Source organism: Coturnix japonica, chromosome 4, assembly GCF_054131305.1.
Source record: "Coturnix japonica strain WE chromosome 4, WE-NBRP24, whole genome shotgun sequence".
Classification (NCBI taxonomy): domain Eukaryota; kingdom Metazoa; phylum Chordata; class Aves; order Galliformes; family Phasianidae; genus Coturnix; species Coturnix japonica.
Genome location: NC_140666.1, coordinates 78,809,920 through 78,830,345, shown reverse-complemented (window position 1 = coordinate 78,830,345; position 20,426 = coordinate 78,809,920). Strand labels below are relative to the sequence as shown.

The window sequence follows — 20,426 nt, the reverse complement described above, 5'->3', positions numbered from 1 at the left end:
CACGCACTCATACAGACTAATATCTGGGAACCTAAACTGAATGAGAACTCCTAAGGACCTTACTTCATATGATATAAATAAGGCTTTATTTTATGTACTGTCTTGGAAATCTAATCTTTCTTTTTCTTGGAACAAAAAAATTCTGCATAATAAACAGTTACTGAAACATCATTAATGTAATGAAAGATGGCTCTTCCACAGCATGGCCGTGAGTGAGCAGCTGTAATCACATTATGAGCTCTCTTACACTTTTGAACACTGTAATCTCATGCAGCACTGAGTCTGATGGTTAGTTATATCTTATGTGAAATGTACACTTTGCTTGTTTTAAGTTTGCAGCTTCATGAATGATTATTCTCTTAAATTTTTCAACTCATTTATAGTTCTTCTGACCTCTAGCACCTCTGCATTGCTGTATCTTTCCTAAACAGAAAAGCCCTACTCAGTTAATTTCAGTGGTAGCCATTTCATGTCTCTGCTGCCTTTTTTTTTCCCTTTTCTATTCAAAATTATTGTACTTAAATAGAAAGGGATACTTACTTTTACTGTCACTTTCTCGAATCAAAGCGAACACTGAATTTGCTAAAAGCATATCTTACATACATAATGTGTAACATGTAATTGCACATATAGTGCAGAAAAGTAATTGCCCCATTCAAGGAGGCTTTAAACAAGTCACATTCTTTATACATCACAGTGGAATTAAGTAATCTAACTGTTCAGAAAGTTCAAATGTAAGAGACTTCCAAGGTTGAGATTCTTTAAAAGGAAATCTTGTGGATGAACTTCTTACATGCATAATGGATTTCTAAAGATTTTAATTGAAATATCCCAACGCGGCAAATAAAAATCAAAGAAACCACATCACTCATGAAAGTTTAAATTCTAAGTGAGCAAGAAATTCTCAATTCCCAAACAGTCTAGAGACTGCGTAAAAAAAAAAAAAAAAAAAGATTGAGTCCTATCTGAAAGATCATTCCTAAAAATGATGCCTCAGCTAACTGTATCTGTTCTTTCACATAGATGAATTTATATCTGTTTTCAAAGATTTTTCCTTCTGCTCATTCTGTTGTGTTAAGGGAGACACCAAAGTGCTATGCAGAGTCCACCACAGATAGCTGTGTGTACCAAAATAAAACCCATTACATTCTTAAATATGCACTTTTTTAATGGTGACTGAGCCAAAACAAACTCTTGCTGCTTTTCAGGTTTCTACACAAGCTTCCAAGACCAGTAATTAAAAAAGCATCTTTAAACATATTCACTTGGTAGTCTTAAGAGAATACAACTGTGGGCACCACAATCTCATTCCTGAAAAGTACACGTTACAGCTTAATTTTAAATCTAGAGATTTATGGCAGGATTTTGAAAAGTGCCAAAGCATTTTAGGAGCAAAATTTCCAGTGACTTTCAATGAGTCTGTAATCCAAAATCACTCAGACACTTTTGAATAACTCACACGTAGGCCCTCAAAATTGTATTGTAAAAACTTCAGGTCCCTTTCAGCCGCAGGAAATTCTTCAACTGCTCTACTAAAAATAGCTTTGAATTTGTGCTGAAGGAGTTTTGCTACTATAGACCCTTCTAAAACATACTTAAACTTAGCATATATTCACAAGAGAGAGAACCAATAGAACAGCTATTACTGTGTTTCAGTAGTTATGCATTAACTGTTAATGAACATTCTACTAATTTTTCTCCCTCTATGAATATACTTATATTTCTTATTCATATTTCATAAATCTGCATTGTTTCCATTGTATCAACATATTCTCCTTGCAGATTTATTACCATTGGGAATATAAGCATAGCTCTAACATTGTACATCTGTCTCTGTAAAAAAGCACAGGCAAAATGCCAAAGACTGCTTTTTGAGCAAACAGTTCTTCTCAAAGTGTTTCTGGAGATCAACTGCAACAATGAACCAAAAAAACAGTGAATTCCCTCAAAGCCCCAAGGAGTGACACAACTGCTGACACACTTCATACCACCTGAGAACCTTCATGCCCTGCTGAGGACTGACATAGGAATAAATGATGCCAGTAGAGTATTTGCCTTGACTTCATAATTCTGAATGATTATAAAGAGCATGAACACTGTCAACATCTTTGTAGCAATTAAAACAGGAAATCCAATGACATATGTAATTTAATTTAAAATAGTAATGTGTGGAACTTGTAGAGAAGATAAGAGTTTCCACAACATGCTGGATACCTTGTAAGAATCCTCAAGGTAGAAGTCACATGAGAAAAATTATACTTGATGCTTTCAAACCGAACCAAGCTCAAGATGACGCAGAAAAGCAGCCATCGTACTTATAATCTCTGGGCTTCAACAAGTTGATGCCATTACACTGGCACTATCCCTTGAAAACTTCCATACCCTCAGCAGTAAGATCTGCAGCTCAAAGCAGCGCTTCAATGATATGCTGAAGTTATGATTAGTTGTCTTTCTTTTTTTTCTAATCCTTCAAATCATTCTTCCACAAACTATTGTGAGCAACTTCCTCCCCAGTCACGCTTTCAGTACACCACTAGAATGGCATTTGTCCACCACCAAAAAAATTATTATAGAATCATAGAATCACCAAGGTTGGAGAAGACCTACAAGATCATCCAGACCAACTTTCTGCCTATCACCGTGTCCCTCAATGCAATATCCACACGTTCCTTGAACACCTCCAGGGTCAGTGATTCCACCACCTCCCTGGGCAGCCCATTCCAGCACTCAACCACTCTTTCAGGAAAGTATTATTTCCCAACAGCTATTATTTACTGAAACTCCCCTGGCTCAACTTGAGGACATTATATCACTTATATAATATTTTGTTGTTGTCGTTTGTAATTTTATAATTACATAACCAAATAATCTTCTCTGCAGTAACTGAGGACTTTAAGGATTAAGAAAATAGAGCAAAATACAGTAACTGGACAGATATATGTGGAACAAATAGTTCTGACCCACAGAGTTTTCTAGCATATAGCAAAGACACTGACTTACCACTTGCTGCCTCCCCTCTGCAGGAAGATAGATGAATGGCATGAGACATAATGTCACAGCTGATGGCATTTACTGCTGAAAAGGTTGCTGGAACTGGAATTAAAAACACAGGAAACAAAATTGCTATTCAATATGATAAAAGTGCTATAGCCCCATTTGTTGGTGGAAATGCAGTTTTGAAGGTGGAAATGGAATCCATGTTTTGAATGGGATGTTCTAGAGTACTTTAAAACTAGGAACCTCTAGTGACTGAAACTGGACAAAATGTCTCCAGACAGCAAGGGTCTGTAAAATAAGCAGTACGTGAACTGATTCATATCAATAAACAGCAACTTCAACCTGTCTGTCACCAATCTACAACTGAAATGTGTGTTAGATAAATACCATACCAATATGTGTTCAAACATACAAGGTGTTCTGCAAAGATATTAAATTCCAGAAGAAAGATTTATTTTAGAAGTATGAATCCTTATTTTCACTGGAGAGCCTGAACTAACTCCAAGCTTTCCTGCACAGTGCATTTGAAACTTGAATGGACATGAACCATGTACTTTGAGTGAATACTTTCTATTTCAGGTTGCAGGTCTGCAAGTTGCTTTAAACAAGTCTGCAATTCAAGCATGTCTGTGGTTCTAAGTCAATGGGCTACAGGGTTACCCTGAATTAGAGGTACTTTGGTAATCAGGCTGCTGAGTGTGCTGAAGACATGAATAATAATCCACTACAGAGGCATTTCAGCACAACAATCAACTTGAGCACCAGCCAGAGTCTCCAGCTCTATAGGAACATAAGCAAAAAGAACGATCAAGAAATGAGCCCCAGACATTTGGATCAGCAGTGAATGGTGGTGTCTCAGTTGCTCTCACAGGGTCATTCAGCCTGATTATTATTTACATTTGTCTATGATTTTAAAGCAGATTTATTTCACTAAACAAGTGAGGCACATGATATTTCTGCCTCTTGGCTCTTCCTAGAGGTACTGAACACTCTGGTGGTACCAAACACTCTAGCCATACAAATTTAGCAGGATGGTTCCCTTCTCCTAACTTTCCTGTCCCTGGTAGTTTTATTAAACTAGGCTTTTGAGCAGAAGAGAGAGACCTTACTGATCCCACTCACGCAACACAGTGTTATCCCCAGCATTTGCTAGACAGCAGCAAATCTGCTCAGGGTCTCAGCCTGGAGTATTAACCCTGCAGGAAATCAGGCTTCATCACTCCTGCCACTGACAGAGCCATTTGCACTCCAGCTCTTTCATTCACACATTGCAATAAACAGTTTTGTCACGACTCCATCTTTCACAGGACCCTGTTGAAACACAGGCACACATACACACACACAGCTTGTATGTGGAGTCCAGATCCCTTCCTCCATAAATCAATAGGTATATAGATGGACAGGTTAAATAAAAAAATCAAAAAAACAAACAAAAAAACCCCACCACCATCAACAACAAAAGTAATCAGCAATACAGGACACAAGCTGAAGACCTGCATCATGAGATGGCCTGCATTGAAAAATGACTTCTGGTGAGCTCTTCCCCACACAAACTGCTGAGGTTTTAAATCCTACTATAGGATACATTTGACTGTACCCATGTTTATTTATGTAGTAGGAAGCAGTGGCAGCTTCACAGAAAGCTTGGAGCTGTAAAACTCTTAAGAAGCACATTCCTACCTGCACCTCTGCTCTGCAGCCAACATCCCTGGAGGCCTTTCTATTGTTGCAGCATTAGTGTCATCACTCCATTAGGAGCCTGGCTGGGGCTGTGTGCCCAATTCAGAAGGCGCACCTGTACAAGCAGAAGAATGATAATTCCTGGCTGTGCTTTGGTGTGAAGTGCTTTTCTGTAAAACAAAACAAACTATTCATGCCATGATGAAAAATAACTTCTGCTGTACCTGTCAAAGGATCAGAAACTCTTTTCTAGTGAATGAATAAGAACTGGCAGCTTTTTCTTAAGCCACTGAAAAATGAAAACTGTTTGTGCAAGTAAATATATGTAACATGGGGATACAGTTTGCTGTCCTCATGCCAGCTGAGCAGCATTTTACAGGAGACATAATCCATGGTGCTTCTATAGGATATTCACAGAGGACATACTGAGAACAGTGTGAAACTGTGTGTACACAGAGGTCTGAGCAGGATTTTGCACCCTTTCCAGCTCCATGGAGCTGAGCTCCCCATAGCTGCTCAGTGCCCGTAATGTTTGCACCAGCCCTTCAGTATCCCAAGCAACATGGCTTAACTCAGGCATAGATGACCTACTGATGGTGTCCTATGTCTTTTCAGGGCAAAGAGCAGCCTGACTGCAACTGCCCCAATTACTGCTCAGTCCTCTGTGTTTCCAGAGCTGGGGAACTGTATGTTCCCCTACTGCTGCTGAACAGAAAGGTGATGCTGCAGGACTCAACAGGACATGGTTATCAGCAGGGCTGATAACATTTCTATTCCCAGTGTTCAGCCAAATGTACAAGGCCATTAAGGCTGCTTCCAGCCAGGAGAAGAAATGTTCTGAATGCTCTGTATGCTCTGTGTGCTGGATGGATATGGTACCTTCCTTATGCACCCTCTAGCTTTTCCCATGGATATGCCTCTTACAGGCTTCCAAAAACATAATGATATAGTTTGCACATGTACATACACATGCACATAAGTTGCATGAGCCTTTGTTCTGGGAAGTGGGGTGCTCTGAGTGGAGATGACCAGCTTAAAGGTGCTAGGAGTCAAATTCATGAAAGAACATGCATCTCCTTAAAGCTCTTTTAGCTATATAGTTACCCATATCTCCAGTGATATTCTGCACACCAGATAACAATGTAGAGTTGAGTTAACATTGTGCAGATGTGAACCTCTTGGTTTCCTTTTTGCTGCTACTCCTTACTGGGATATCTAGATTTTTATTTCTTTGTTGTGATATATTTCTTCTGAGCATAACATTTGATAATCCTTTAGTCATTAGGATGGCTTGTCTGATGCTTCATTTTAGATGCAAAGCTGTACAATCTGCCCATTTCCATACAGTAGGAAACCAAAATAAAATGTCAGAACTGCAACCAGTGATTGAAGATCTTACAGCAGCTTCTCAAATTGGGCAAATATTTGCCCCGATTATTGTATTTACAATTCCAAAAATATTTCTTCTGTTGAAAGTCTGTGTACAAGACACTACTCCAAACCATTTTTAAGGGAGTTCTGACATAAATGAAACTTTATGCTGGCATGGCAAGTGAAGTACTTGATTAATAAAGAGTTTCACTGTTTTCAAACACATATTCCATGCAGGCTCATTTGAAGAAAACCGCAAGTGGAGAATGCTTTACTGCTTCCAGTCACAAGGGGGTTGTGTATTTCAATCCTGCTTACACAGTTAGCTTACTTTGGAGCTCTGGTAGGAAAGAAACATGACCAGGAGAAATAATGCTACATTCAGTGACCCTGCCTTTAGAATCAATTGGCCTGACGGGAGAACTTTTTTCTCTCTCCCCTGCTACTGTTTTCTTATTTTTAACCTTTTAATACATAATATTTCTTGAAACACCATCTTAGAGGGATGTCTACTGTCCAAAGACTTTATGATTTGATTGGTATAGTCTTCAGACAACACAGATGGGAAGTGAGAGATTTACATTGACAGATGACATGGAAAGTAGTATACTTGTTCATAGTACTTCCTCAGACATACTTTGGACTGCATTCTTACTTTTTATTTTAATATTGGGTTTTATGTATATAGCTAAGTCTCTTTCATGTTACAAAGAAGTTGAGCTTCTACCAACCACAATGATAAGTGAAAGAAGGGGACAATTAAGTCTAATGAAGTCCACAGAGAATTCCAAAACAAAGTCTTGAATATCTAGAAGAAAAATCATAGCAAGCTCTAATAGGCTGTGGAATAGCTACCCGCTGGGTTAGGATTTTTAGTTGTAGCTGTATCTCATGAGAATTTTAAAATTGGATTGAACAAAGCATTAGAAAACATTCTGTGGTTAGAATGAAATGCAAAGATCATTATTTATTTTCTCTATCCCATAAACCCTTATTGGCAGGCAGGCAGAGAAGGAATAAAAATGCTTCAGCCATGGATGCTGCTTACTGCTCAGCTGGCATGTTGGTGAGATGGATTAGCCAGTGATGACTACTGACCGTTTGTGAAGCTGCCACTACCTATATGGCACGTTTAAAACAACAGTTTGAGATGAGTGATTTAATAAACAGCTTCTAACTTTATACACACACGGTAGCACTCATTACCATTTGTCCAAACACAGGGATGTGAGCAGTTTGTTATGGCAAGGTGAGTACCCAGCTGTCTGCCCAAGTTTCATGTTCAAACCAGTCTGCCCATACAAATGCTGCTGGTTTTCTTTCAGCCTCCCAGCCGCACTTGGACTGTCTGGGCACCTCTGTTCTTTTTTTATGTGCACGAAAATTGGACAGATGAATTCGGTCATCTTAGCTGCTCATGCACAGATTTCATTTCATCCTTCTTTCAGCAAGAGCTAAAATTAAGTCAAAATTCAAAAACAGCTCCTTTTAAAGTAAGTAATCAATAGTTGTCTAAATTACAGAATGTATACTGATGCAAAATGTTTACATGCAATAACAAAATTAATTCCCTTCCTATTTAATACCTTACTCAGTGTATCTAAGTATCTATTGTGATAGACTGTTTCTTTAGAAATGAGTTATAATTAATTCTTTTCATGCTCAGACACTGTTCTGAAAGACAGGGGAAAAAAAAAGAAAAAAGACACAACTTTTAATGATGATTTTTGGCCCTGCATTTTCCCTCTTTCTAGGATTGTTATCTTCTAAAATGAAAATGGCTGAGTAGGCAGAAATTTTGCTATATCTCTTTTAGGAGATTAACCTACTAGAGTTTTAATTGAATGGCAGCTGGTATCAGCTACTGTATACCTAGCTCTGACTGTGTTGGGTTGACCTTAGCTGTCTTCCAGACGCCCACTATGCCACTGTATCTGTTCCATCATGGTTTTCCATGGGCTGCAGAAAAATAGCCTTTTTCACTATGGTCTTCTCCATTGGCTGCAGTAGAACCTCCTCTAGTGCCTGGAGCGCCTCCTTCTTCACTTACCTTCAGGGTCTGAAAGTTGTTTCTTTCACATTTTCTCACTCCCACAGCCCCTAGGCTACCAAAACTTTGTTATGTATACCCAAAGCAGTGACTAACACAATTTTGTTTTGAAACTTTCATTCTGTCCTAAGCAATGGAGCACACTACCGCATGAGTTAGTACAGTCCTTGTCTTTGGAGAGCTCATTTGATATTGCACTGAGCAGTTTGTTTGAGCATGAACTGACATGGCTTTGAGAAGGAAGTTAGGTTGGAGGCTTGTGAGTAAAAACTCTGCACTATCCTTTGACTCCATGACTCTGATTTCAGCCCTGCCAATTTAACTCCCAGAGTTACCTGCCAAGTTAAACTGAGCATATTAGATAGAGAAAGCATGAGAATACAACAAACACAGAATCACATAATGCTTTTCTTACTGACACATTTTTCAGACTACTGTCATTCTTGAAGTGTGGACTTGGGGCAGTTTGAAGAGTTCAATAATAATATATGTGAAGTCATATGTATTCTTATTCAAGAGACAGTTCCTTCTTGGAAGTTTTCCCATAAAAATAGTTCTTCATTACAGCATTTTACATCATTGAAATTCCCCATTTCTAAGAAAAAATATTCCTTGAAAAAAAAAAAAACCCACAGGAAAATTCTTATCTTTTTTGGGGGGGTTGTTGGGTTTTGGGTTTTGGTGGCTTTTTTTGTTTGTTTTGGGTTTTTTTGTTGTTTCTTTTTTGTTTGTTTTGTTTTGTTTTGTAATTGAAATATTACTCAACCACACGACCCTCTGGATACTTGGAAAATTAGTCAAAATAAATGTTCTCCAAAAGATTAGGACTCTTAGGATCATTATCCGTTTTTATGATTTTGCATGCTCCGGGATAGACTGTTATGTGCCTACTTTGGTTTGCATGAGCATATTAAAACCAGATGTGAGTTGCTGAGTCAGCTTTGATACAGTAGCAGAGTTTTGCTTTCCAGGAAACAAATGATCACAATCCATAATTATATTTTCTCAAACATAAGATAAGTAGTTGAAACCAGAAAATGAAAACTGTGGACTTGAGTAGTTTCTGCGAGACATAGTGAGATCTACCTCCTCCTGCTGCCTGGTAAACAAACAGAGTTCTCAGCTCAAAGAACTGGCTCTTGTAAAAACTCAAATATCAGCAGAAGTTGTATAGCAGATACAAACTATGCCATCTAGAACAGTGAGCCTCACCTCTGTGCCCTGGAAAGGTGAAAGGACAACTTGTTCTGGATATCATCTCCAAGCAATTGGAAGAGAAGATTATCAGGAGTAGTCAACATAGATTCACCAAGGGGAAATCATGCTAGACCAACCTGATAGCCTGCTATGATGTCATCACTGTCTGGGCAGATGGAGGAAAGCAGTGGATGTTGCGTACCTTGACTTCTACAAGGGATCTGACACCATCTCCCACAACATCCTTGTTATGAAACCTAGAAAACATGGGATAAATGAGTGGAGAATGAGGCAGATTGAGAACTGGCTGACTGGAAGAGTTCAGAGGGCGATCTTTAGTGGTGCAGAGTCTGGTTGGAGGCCTGTAACTAGTGGTATTCCTCAGAGGTCAACACTGGGTCCAGTCTTCAACATCTTCATTGGTGACTTGAATGAAGGGATAAAGTCCATCCTCAGCAAATTTTCTGATGATGCAAAGCTGGGAGGATTGGCTGACATGCCTGAAGTCTGTGCCACCATTCAACAAGACATGGACAAGCCAGAGAGTTGTGCATGGAGGATTCTGATGAGATTTACCAAGAGCAAGTGTAAAGTCTTGCACCTGGTGTGAATGAATCACATGAATCAGCGCAGGCTAGGGGATGACCTGCTGGAAAGGATTTGTGCAGAGCAGGATCTGAGGGTCCTGATGGACAACAAAGTTGGCCATGAGCCGGCCGTGTGGCCAAGAAGGCTAATGGTATTCTGGGGTGCATTAAAAAGAGTGTAGCCAGCAGGTTAAGGGAGGTGATACTCCTCTGCTCCACCTTTGTGAGGCCATGTTTCGATAACTGTGTCCAGTTCAGGGCCCCCAGCTCAAAACAGACAGGGATCTCCTAGAAATAGTCCAGCTATAATTCTGTGATTTCAAACCCTATAGAAAGACTAGTAAGAGATTCCAGGAGGCAGTATCAAGTACACACATAGCTCAGTAACTTCCTTTTCATCATTGTTACTTTTATATTCGATAACCCTGTTTACTGAAAATCATTTTACATTTTTCAGACCATTTTTCAATGCAGCAGGCAAGTCTTTAATGATTATATATTCAATTAATTCTCCAATTAAAGAAAACAATGAACACCTGGACCCTGAAAAGGAAACTGCAGAAATCCAGTTGATAGCTAACTCACTTCTGAATGTGGGAGGACATGCATAAGTATCTTCTCTTAAAATTCTATCCTCTCAGAGTAACAATTCATTCCCAGATGAAGACTGAACTCAGAGATATTCTCCTTTTCAATTGCGACAATTCAAATGAACGCATAGAGACTTGCTCCTAAAGCATTCATTCATGCATAGCTGCTGTTCACAACATAAAAAAGGCAATGCTTGCTGACTGACCTGGCAGAATCATTGGAGACAGAGGGTACTCAAGAGTTCTATTATTAAATGTTATTATTTTTAATAACAATAAATTTTAATAATTTTTTATAATTATATATATATATATATATATATAATATAATTATTAAATCCCAAGCCCTGCCTGCGGGCTTGGGATCCTTGTGTTCTCTTCTAATCTGGGCATTTCTGTGATTTCTGTGAACAGACACTGCTTACAGAGGTACATTTTTCACTGAAAATTATTTAGTTTATTCAAAGACAGAGCCACCAACACATCATTACTTTCAACTTGCAAGACATTAATACAACAGGTAAGTTTGACTACATAAAATAAAGCATTTATGTCTCAATTTTTGGCAGAATTTAGCCTCCAATCATGAAGCAACAGGGCAATTGCTATGGTGATCAAAAGTTTTCTCTTCTTAGAAAAAGAACGCTTTTATAATATGTAATACCTTCTCTAAGCAAACTGTATTTCCTCCTTTCTAAATTTACACTTTTAATTGTTGTCTGTAGAAAGATGATGATTTAAGTCAGATTTTCTGGAAGCAGTTGCAAAGCTGGAGAACAAACAGATGTTCTCAATGAAACAGAATATACTTCTCAAACAACCTGGAAACTACTACTACTGCTTAAACTATGCCACATAGAATAAAAACCTCTTAAACTATGTATACTGCAAGTAGTCAGTAAATACTAAACAGAGAAACAAGAGAAGCTCCAGCATATGTGAACTGTTTGGCAATTTTTACTGGATAAATCTGTATTGAGATTTATAAAGCAAAGCACTGAAATGAAACATTAGTCTGAGTGCGGTGATTTAAGCAGAGAGACACTGAGTTTTGTTAAAAAGGTTCAAGTATCGTGTCACCTACCAGATTCATTCAGAACCCTCATGCAACACATGCAGAGAACAAAGTATTTCAATACCCACCATCCTGAAATAAATATATGAATTTGGGGACAAAGGCATGTTGATAAAGGAGAAAAAAATACTTCTAATTCAAGTATAGTATATGGTTTTCTCAGCAACTGAGGAAAAAGCTGCCAAAAAACTCCAGTAACATCATATACCCAGGAAGAAATTCTAAGCATTATGGAAAAGACAACGTTAACTTAATTGAGCAAGGAAAAAAAAACAGGGGAAAGAAAAATCATTTAATTTGCTAGCAGACCAAGATTAGTCCCAGAGCTGGCTGTCAGATTATCCACAGTGAGAGTCAAGTACTGTAGTCTAATGTAACTTGAACTAATCTTATACAGTACTGTGGAATAACCATAAATTACTGAGAGCCTGTGAATAGTCACCTCATGAACTGCAAAGAGGTTTTTTAATTTCATTTAGGTTTTCAGTCTGAACTTCATTCCCTTCACATCCTGTTTTTCTAATCTGCACAGAAGAAAAAGAGAATTATACACTGTGTATCTCACAAAACCCATTACTTCATCATACCTGGCCTGCAAAATGAAAACTCAGTGTCACACAAGAGCAGCTCCAGATACAGCAACTACATCAACTCTCTGTTGCTGTTTGAAATGAAGTTTTTGATAGATCTAATAGATTTAGGTGAATATACTGACATCAAGAAGAATGTCACAAAATTATTTTCATCTCAAAAGTTAACTTTTTTATTGCAATACACATAGCTAAAAAGGACATGCTCTACACAGCCTGTGCATCACTTAGTTTTTAGAAGCTTATCAAATCTAATTTAACTCTTCACATTATCTCAGGCAATTGTGTTGTTTTTATGAAAATATGTTCTTCAAATGGAACTTATGAATGATATTCTATCCTATGGTTCTAAAAAAGTCTTGCAAAGTACTTAGCTAGTTCCAGTCTCTAAACATCTGTGTGCATAGTGGTCTTTGCCTTTTGTCTTCCCTCACTTATTCTCCTTATTGATGCATGGAAAGAGCATTAACATTTCCACAGCACATTTGCATACAGCACCAGATGGAGCTGGTAACCTGCTCCATTGCATCGATCCAGACAGTATGGAGAAATGGGCCAACAGGAACTGTATTAAATTCAACCAGTGTGACACTTAGAGAATCACATCCCTGCACTGGACTGACTGGTGCACCTCTGCTAAAAATGATCTAGGTGTCTCTACTCTAAGTAGAGTGTAGCTAAACACAAACATCAACACCACAAAAGAAGACATGACTGTACAAACAAGGGCATAGCCAGTAGACCAAGAGAAGACATGTTCCCTGCTCAGTCAGCACTCATTAGGTTTCACTGCAGTGCTGCTTCCAGTTATGCCTTCCCCAACATCAGAAAGGTTTCTGTTCCCACTCCTTTACTATCATATCCATTTGACATACCATACATGTCTCCTTTAGAAGTAACGTGTTATCACAGCATACCAAATACTCTGCTCATGACTCCTGAAGATCTTTCAGTGCTCATAGCTATGATTCTGAAGTGCACCACTGAGTTTTGTCAATAATACAATAATTCCTTTTTTTGCTCCATTTATTGATAGTTGTCTTCCATTTCAAGCCGGCATAATTCCTATTTTGGTTGATTCCTAGAATGATGGTCTTGGTCTTTTCATGCACATTTTGTGGCTTACTGTCAGACACTTGAAGTCTAATCCACTCTCTTTTGTTTTACTAAGCCTGTCCAAACTCCTAACACTTTTCCTGGTTTGCTTGTCCCTTTGATCAGGTTCTAGCTCTTTCTGACTTCAAGCCATTAGCAGTCATCCTACCTTCAACTGGCTCGGTTCCCTTTGGCTCATACCCAAGGTAAATTTCCAAATCACTCTTTGCATCTCATTGCCCACTGCTAATTACCTGTTAAAGATGTACTTCTGCTCTGTAACGTGCTGACGTTGCACATGCTACTGTATTTTAATATTTAATTTTCCTGAAACATCACCTCTTCAGAGGCACAGCTATCAAAGGATTTCCATATAGAAAATAATAAAGATTAATCAAATTTTAATGTAAACTTCCTTTCTTTCTTCCAAGATAAATTGCACGTTCATGTTTTGCTTCTTAGTTACTTAACCTGCAGTCCTCAAAGTTTGTTTACCACTCTTACAACTTTTCCTGTTTTTCCTCAGGCTCCTAGAATTTAGGAAAAAATTTCCCAGGGCTTTCACCTACTTTCTACAGAAGTCAAAAACAAGGTCTTCATATTGTTACTTGGCATTACCTGCACATAAGCCCAATTTCCAAAAACAAACTTATATTTTGCTCAAATGAGAGGTATGGATCTAGCTCTACATTAATAATATACATATATATTGCCACAGCCTAAACAATAACATGCTTTATTGAGATGTACTATGAAATACGCCTCCTGAGAATCAATCTACCCATCTCTCAAAGACCTCATGGAATGAATCTTTTCTTTAGATTTCCTTCCTTACAAAATCAGAATTTCCACTGGGAAACCACGTCTCATCCAAAGGACATGGCTATAAAGAAATTCAGCAGACAAGAAATGTCAAGTGTTACCCTTTCCCCCCAGTTTAGAGTTCTCAGTCAAGAACTATCAGATGAAAAGAACCAACTGAATTAGTCTGCGTGGCATATCATTTGTTAAAGTTATGGTATTGGACAATAGTTCAAGTAGCAATAAAATCAAAGGTGAGAATTAAAGCCAGAATGCATTAGTGTGTCCTAAATCATAATACTACATCTACTTTTATCTCAGTTTTGATAAAAAACACATAAGGTTTTAGATACAAGTGAAAACAGTAACACAAGTCATTCTATTTTCATTTCAATATAAACCCATTGCTTTTAATCGCAGTAGTCATCAGGGATAAGTTTAAGTTTTTATAAAATATACACATGGGGATTAAACTACACACTGACATCACCATGTTAATTATGGAAATAGCTCAATATAACTCCTTCTGATAAAACACATTTGGTGCTTTGGAGGTAAACCACTATAGGTATTGTAACAGTAAGCTTTTCAAACATCAAAATATAATGAAGCTTGAGCCCTTTGTTAGCTTAATTTAAGACACATTTTTTCTGGATTATTTACAGGTAAGTGATCATATCTGTATGATTATGCCAACAGAATATATCTTCAAGGAATAAGAAAAAAAGAATCACTACTTGCACCTTAATAATTTTGCAACTTCCTTTTCATTTGCTGTATTAAAACTTCATACCAGCAGGCATTCTTTTTTCTTTTTCCTTTCTTTCTTTTTTTCTTTTTCTTTTTTTTTTTTTGGTCTAGTTCAACTTTCTGTCTGAGTTATAAGATCTTGGCTGAGGAGACTAAAGGTAGCCACTTGTGCTTTAAAACAAGTGGGTTTCACTGATCACTAAAATGACAACTTTGCTCAGGAACATGAGAGTTTACATTTCCTAGGTAATGGGCACCAAAATCCCTGAAAACTGGGATAAAATTATATGCAACTTTTATGGTGCAGGCCTGTGGAGCCATTTATAAAAATAAGCTGGGTTTTATATGATTGGTAACAAAAATACATAAAAATGTTGTTTGCCCCATATATTGGGAAATATCCTGTCTTGGCACTCTGCAGCTGGTGAGTCATAATTTTACAGTTTTTACTAAAATAAAAATGAAATTAAAAAGTCCACATTTTCAAAGAAGTACAGAAACATAATATTTATAGAAGATCATAAACAAGTACTCTGTTAATAGCCGTTGAACTTTGTTTAAAGAATAACAGACTAACATTTCCAAAGTACTCTTTGCTGAGATTGAACAGGATTTTATTCAAACTGTTGCGGTAACTAATGAAAAACAAATGAGATTTCCAAACAGTTTTGACTGTTAGGGGTGTGATGGCAATATCATTGCTTTTTGCACTTGCAGCTGCTGCTTACACTGAAAGTACCCATTTAAAACACGATGTCATTTTATACTTGAACTCTTGATCTGCCATACAGAAGGGCTAGGCATATTTGACCTAGACTGGAATCATACAAACACATCTGATGCAGCTCCAATTTTGTCTTCATGCATGAAGGCACTTCATCTTCCAAACTTACTCAAACTTTTTAGAGGAATCCCAGACTCCTGCCAGCCATAGAGCTGTTCCTTGTGAAAAAGTAACAGAAGAGTTTGAGATTCACTTGAGAATGCCTGGCTAATGGTAATCATAATCTGAGAGCTTCTTGCACTCATACTTCCCTGCTTGTTGGCTTTCCCCATCAATATGCCTTACTAACAAGCCAGGATAGAGGCTGTGCCACTCAGTGAGACTGAAAAACCATGATATACTGTGCAAGTTGTAGTTCAGAGGAAGAGGAAGGCTTCCCAAGAGAGAAGATGTGAGCAGATAAAATAAAATTCTTGTAGAGCATTTTGTCAATATACATGAAAAGAAACTGTAACGATGTTGAAAGTGGTTTTGCTGGTTGGTTGGTTTTTGAGGGAATTGGGTTGCAAAATTTTTTCTATTTTCATTTTGTTAATTAAAAGTCAGAAATGTCCATGAAATTCCCACATTCTGACTTATGGTAACATTTCTTCAATCAAATTATACTATTGTCCATATATAGATAGTTCCTAGGTAAAAGCATTAGAAAAACACAGAATGTCTTGGGGACAATCAGAAGAAAATCAAGTGACATTTATAAGTAGCTGATGAAATAACACCTGCATTTAAAAAAAAAACAAAAAAAGAAGAACACAGAGGTTGAGCTCATCTTGTCATCTCTTCTAATAAAATCCCAGTTGATATTATTTCATACACAGAAAGGTCTTTCAGGAGTTCAGATTCTTTCAGTAAAAGTGACATAAATGGAAACCAAACCTTCAAAATCATGAGCTATTAGAATTAGTGTTCTGTATTTTACAGTTTGGGCAGCAGCAAAAAGCCAGGCATCTCTGAATCCTGAATTTCAGATGTTTTGGATCTGCTATGCAAAAGAATAGACCAGCCATTTAAAAAAAAAATAAAAATTCAGTTCTGTGCTACTGAAGTCAATAATCAATCACATTAATGGAGTCAAATTTCATCTACAGCTTTGCTTTCTTTCAACTAATAAGTAAATAAATGAAGAGGAAAGAGACAATCAAAACTACTTCAGAGTTCTTAGCTAAAAGATCAGGAGCCAATTGAAGCTGTCAAAAAGACAAGTATTCCTTGGGACTAGAAGTTCTGATCTGTTCTGGTGTGTCCCTTAGAGCTGCAGAAAGAAAATACCAATACAACATTCCCCACATATTATTTTGCAAATCAGGACACATTAAGTTTTTATTTTGTTCCAATGCAAACATCACTTGGTTATCCCAGATTTTCAAGGCACAGTTTCATTTATATTTGCCATAAATATTCTGAAGGGGGGCAGATGTGACCTCAAAAACCTCCCCACCTATTTTGATGGGGGCTGCATCTACTGCTGGAGACAAATGTACTCAAATATATATATATATATATATATATATACATATATATATATATATATATATATCAGTCTCATTACAGTACTAAACCTTGACATACTCCAAACCTTTTTAAAACACCTGTTCTGCATAGCTGCAAGTGAAGCTATATTTAAGAACAACACAAATCACATAGAGGAAGGGGTAAAAAAACAGTAACTTTTCTCTTCCTTGGGAACTAACAGTGAGGAGAGTGTTTAACAGAGCAGGGAGTGTATTCATACCTCAGGCTTTTAAGCATGTTTTTCCTCCTCAAGTGTTGCATCTGAATTTCCATTTAACCATTCAGAATGAAGAAATGATGACAACTTAGAATAATTAGAGGATGCAATTAGCCTGTCCTGCTTCAGCTTACTGAATATTTTGATGCTACAGTTTTATACCAATTGAATGGTGCATTTGTATGTTAGGGATCTAAACTCAAAGTCTATTCCAAATTACAGCTGTGCTTATTAGTTGAGTTATACTGCTGGGCATGCTGCATACAGAAACGACTCTGTGAAACACCCAAGGCAAAGAAATCCTGCTTTATAGCGCATATAATCGGAAAAGTAAGGAAAGAAAATTTTAACTGTTATTTAAACAAGTCTCATTCCAATTACTACTTTCCTCTCTGTCAGGGCCAATTATTCTCACTTTAGACATGACTAGCATTTCTAGAGCCCCTTTTTTTTTATTATTTTTTTTACAATGTATAGAGTGCCGCGCAGTCACTTTGAAATGAGTGAAAAATAAATTAAAGTACACAGGAAAAGGAGACTTACTAAACTTGAAGATATCCTCTTATTTTGTCATACCGAAGCACATTAAAACACAGAAGGACTTTACAAGCAGTAAAGTGTTTTGGACATGCATTTATTTCTACCCCTTAAAGTAATAGTGAGAAAAATCAGAAAACCAGAACATCTATTCCCTACCATTTATGCCAGACAAGTCAGTTCAGGAATGTTTCTTCTTTAAGGAAACAAACAAACAAAAAAACCATAAAAAGATACTGGTTATGAAATGAATGCGACACACTATTTATAATGTTAGATAACGTGTGAAAAAGTTTAGAAGCCTCCATTAATATTGCTATGGACAAATTAAAAGAACAACAAAAAAAAGTGAATATTAAAAACCAAGAGTGTATTTCTGAAATAGTTAGAATGAACGCAGGTTAAATTGTTACTTAATATGGCATAATACAATTAGAAATTTGTATTGATTCCAGACTTACCAATTGGAAAGCAGATTTTTGGGTAGCAGATCAGGAACTGCTTACAGGCTGTCCGTGGCTTTCTCATCTGAAGTAGGTGCAGTTGCTTGCTTGGTTTTAGCCCACTAGAATAGAAAGTTTCTAAAAACATAGGTACCTGGAGAACTTGCTTTGCTGTGTTTCTTTCCCTTGCACCAGGTCTGCACAAATGAATCTGTGTTCCAAAGGACTCCTTCATCGCCCTCCATCCTGCAGGCAAGAAACAGCAGGAATGGAGATTTGCTATAAATTATTTTTATGAATATAAAGCACAGACTTGATAGTTGTTGCTGCAGTTTTTGTTTTTGTTTTTGTTTTTTATTAGTGGTAGCCCTTTCACTCAGAAATTATATATCATTTCTTACATGACAGAATCTCAGAACTGTAAGTGTTGGAAGAGACCTCCAGAGATCATTGAGTACAGCCCCAGTATATGATTCCCTGTAAATATAGGAATAAGGCGTTAGAGACAGAATTCTATGCAAAATGCTGACTTCGCTTCTTCAATTTTTTTCTCTTATCTATCCACATCCACTCATATCTTCCCCAACATGCCACATCAGCAACATTCAAGGGGCCAGCACTGTTGTTTAGCTGATGCAAGCAGAACCTTTTGTGTGGGCCTCAGAAAAGCTTCCACTTTAACGATCCCTACAAGATGTACCTCCATTAACACATTTCATTCATGTAATTTAAGAAAATTCTCAGTCTTTTAATGTTAGTGACAGCTGTACTTTTTTCAGAGTTGGTTTGCTGCATGCACCTCAGAGACCCAACTGAGCAATATTCTACGTGCTCTGAACTTTCACTTCAGCTACAATCCTCCTTCTGAAATTCCCTATGCATAATGCCAGAGCTGATTGCACGGATCTGCACATAGCTGAGTCAAAATAATGGAACCAAACAAAGAAACATGACTTTAAAAAAGAAAGGTGAGTGTTCATTTTCTTCTGTAACACATCCTGGACTAAAACAATTATGCGCAAATGCAAGGGAGTGAAAAATTAACCTCATGTACAGGAATTAAAACTGCCTGATCACAGAAATCCAACTGTACAACAAGAAAAAGAAATGTTAAGAATATTTCACAGTCCCTTAAAGTAAAGAAAATATGCCCTAATTCTACAGCTACTTTCACAGGACTAATACATCTGACCTCAGAGGAACACAGTGACTTCCCAGGGTGGCAGCTTGCCTGTACAATTGACCTGAAGTGATAACCTCAGAATTCTGCCATAAGTTCAGCTGATCTCGCTACTACATTCACAGTTTCATGTAATGGTTTTTCAGTTGTGATATTTTTTTCTTCACCTCATTTCATAATTCAGTTGATACACATGCTGCATCTTCTCTTTCCAGTCGAGATTTAAATATTAGCCATTTTTCTTCCTCACTTTTCTTATCTGAGATATCTCTCAGGCTTTGCACACCTCAGGCAGTTTCATCTGTCCCTAAGGAGAGCTAACAGAAATGGCTCAGCTCTTCATTTGCCCTGGCTTATCACAGGCAGCAGCAAAACCCCCGATCTGCCATTTTTACTGTCAGATGCTGGGATTACAGAATAACAAAAATGAGTTATCTTATGTCTTTACCTACACATAGGAGGCAATGGCAGCAGACTGCACAGAAGTACTGCATTTCTAGAAAGACGTGTAACAAAATTACAGTAAATGTATTTCTGACCATCTTCATGGTCACTGAAATATAACAGAGAAAACAGGGTCCTTTGTTATCTCACAAATAATTTGAGGACAGGATATATGTACAAAGATGAAAGGAGTTGTTCAGAGTCTCCTCACATGGCCAAAACTCACTGATGGGTAGTTGTCATTTTATGAATCACAGCAAGCGAACATGAGTGTGTTTTGCTACATTTGGGATATTGAGACAGCATGAACCAGTAGGGAAATGTATTCCCTGGGCTAATGTGAGATTAACCACTAATTACAATTTTCTCTACAGAGTTTGGCAAGTGTTCAGTTCTCAGTTTGCTGTTAGTTAGGGCACAATGACTATAATCATTTTGTCACTCTTACTTTTGTCTTGACAGTGTTATTTTTTTCAGCACAGAATATAAAATATGAATAAACATGAAATTAGAATGAAAGCATACT

The 20,426-nt window shown here is 37.4% G+C and overlaps 1 long non-coding RNA gene across 1 annotated transcript in view; it reads right to left on the bottom strand.

Moving 5' to 3' along the window:
* LOC146761145 (uncharacterized) overlaps nucleotides 1-18,803 on the bottom strand; it is a 35,895-nt gene extending 17,092 nt beyond the window's left edge. The window contains exons 1-5 of the long non-coding RNA XR_014945517.1: nucleotides 18,678-18,803; nucleotides 18,295-18,522; nucleotides 9,433-9,552; nucleotides 4,678-4,792; nucleotides 3,001-3,093 (exon numbers count right to left, since the gene is read on the bottom strand). This is a non-coding gene — a long non-coding RNA (uncharacterized LOC146761145). The remainder of the gene's footprint in view (nucleotides 1-3,000; nucleotides 3,094-4,677; nucleotides 4,793-9,432; nucleotides 9,553-18,294; nucleotides 18,523-18,677) is intronic.
* Between the last annotated feature and the right edge of the window lie 1,623 nt (nucleotides 18,804-20,426).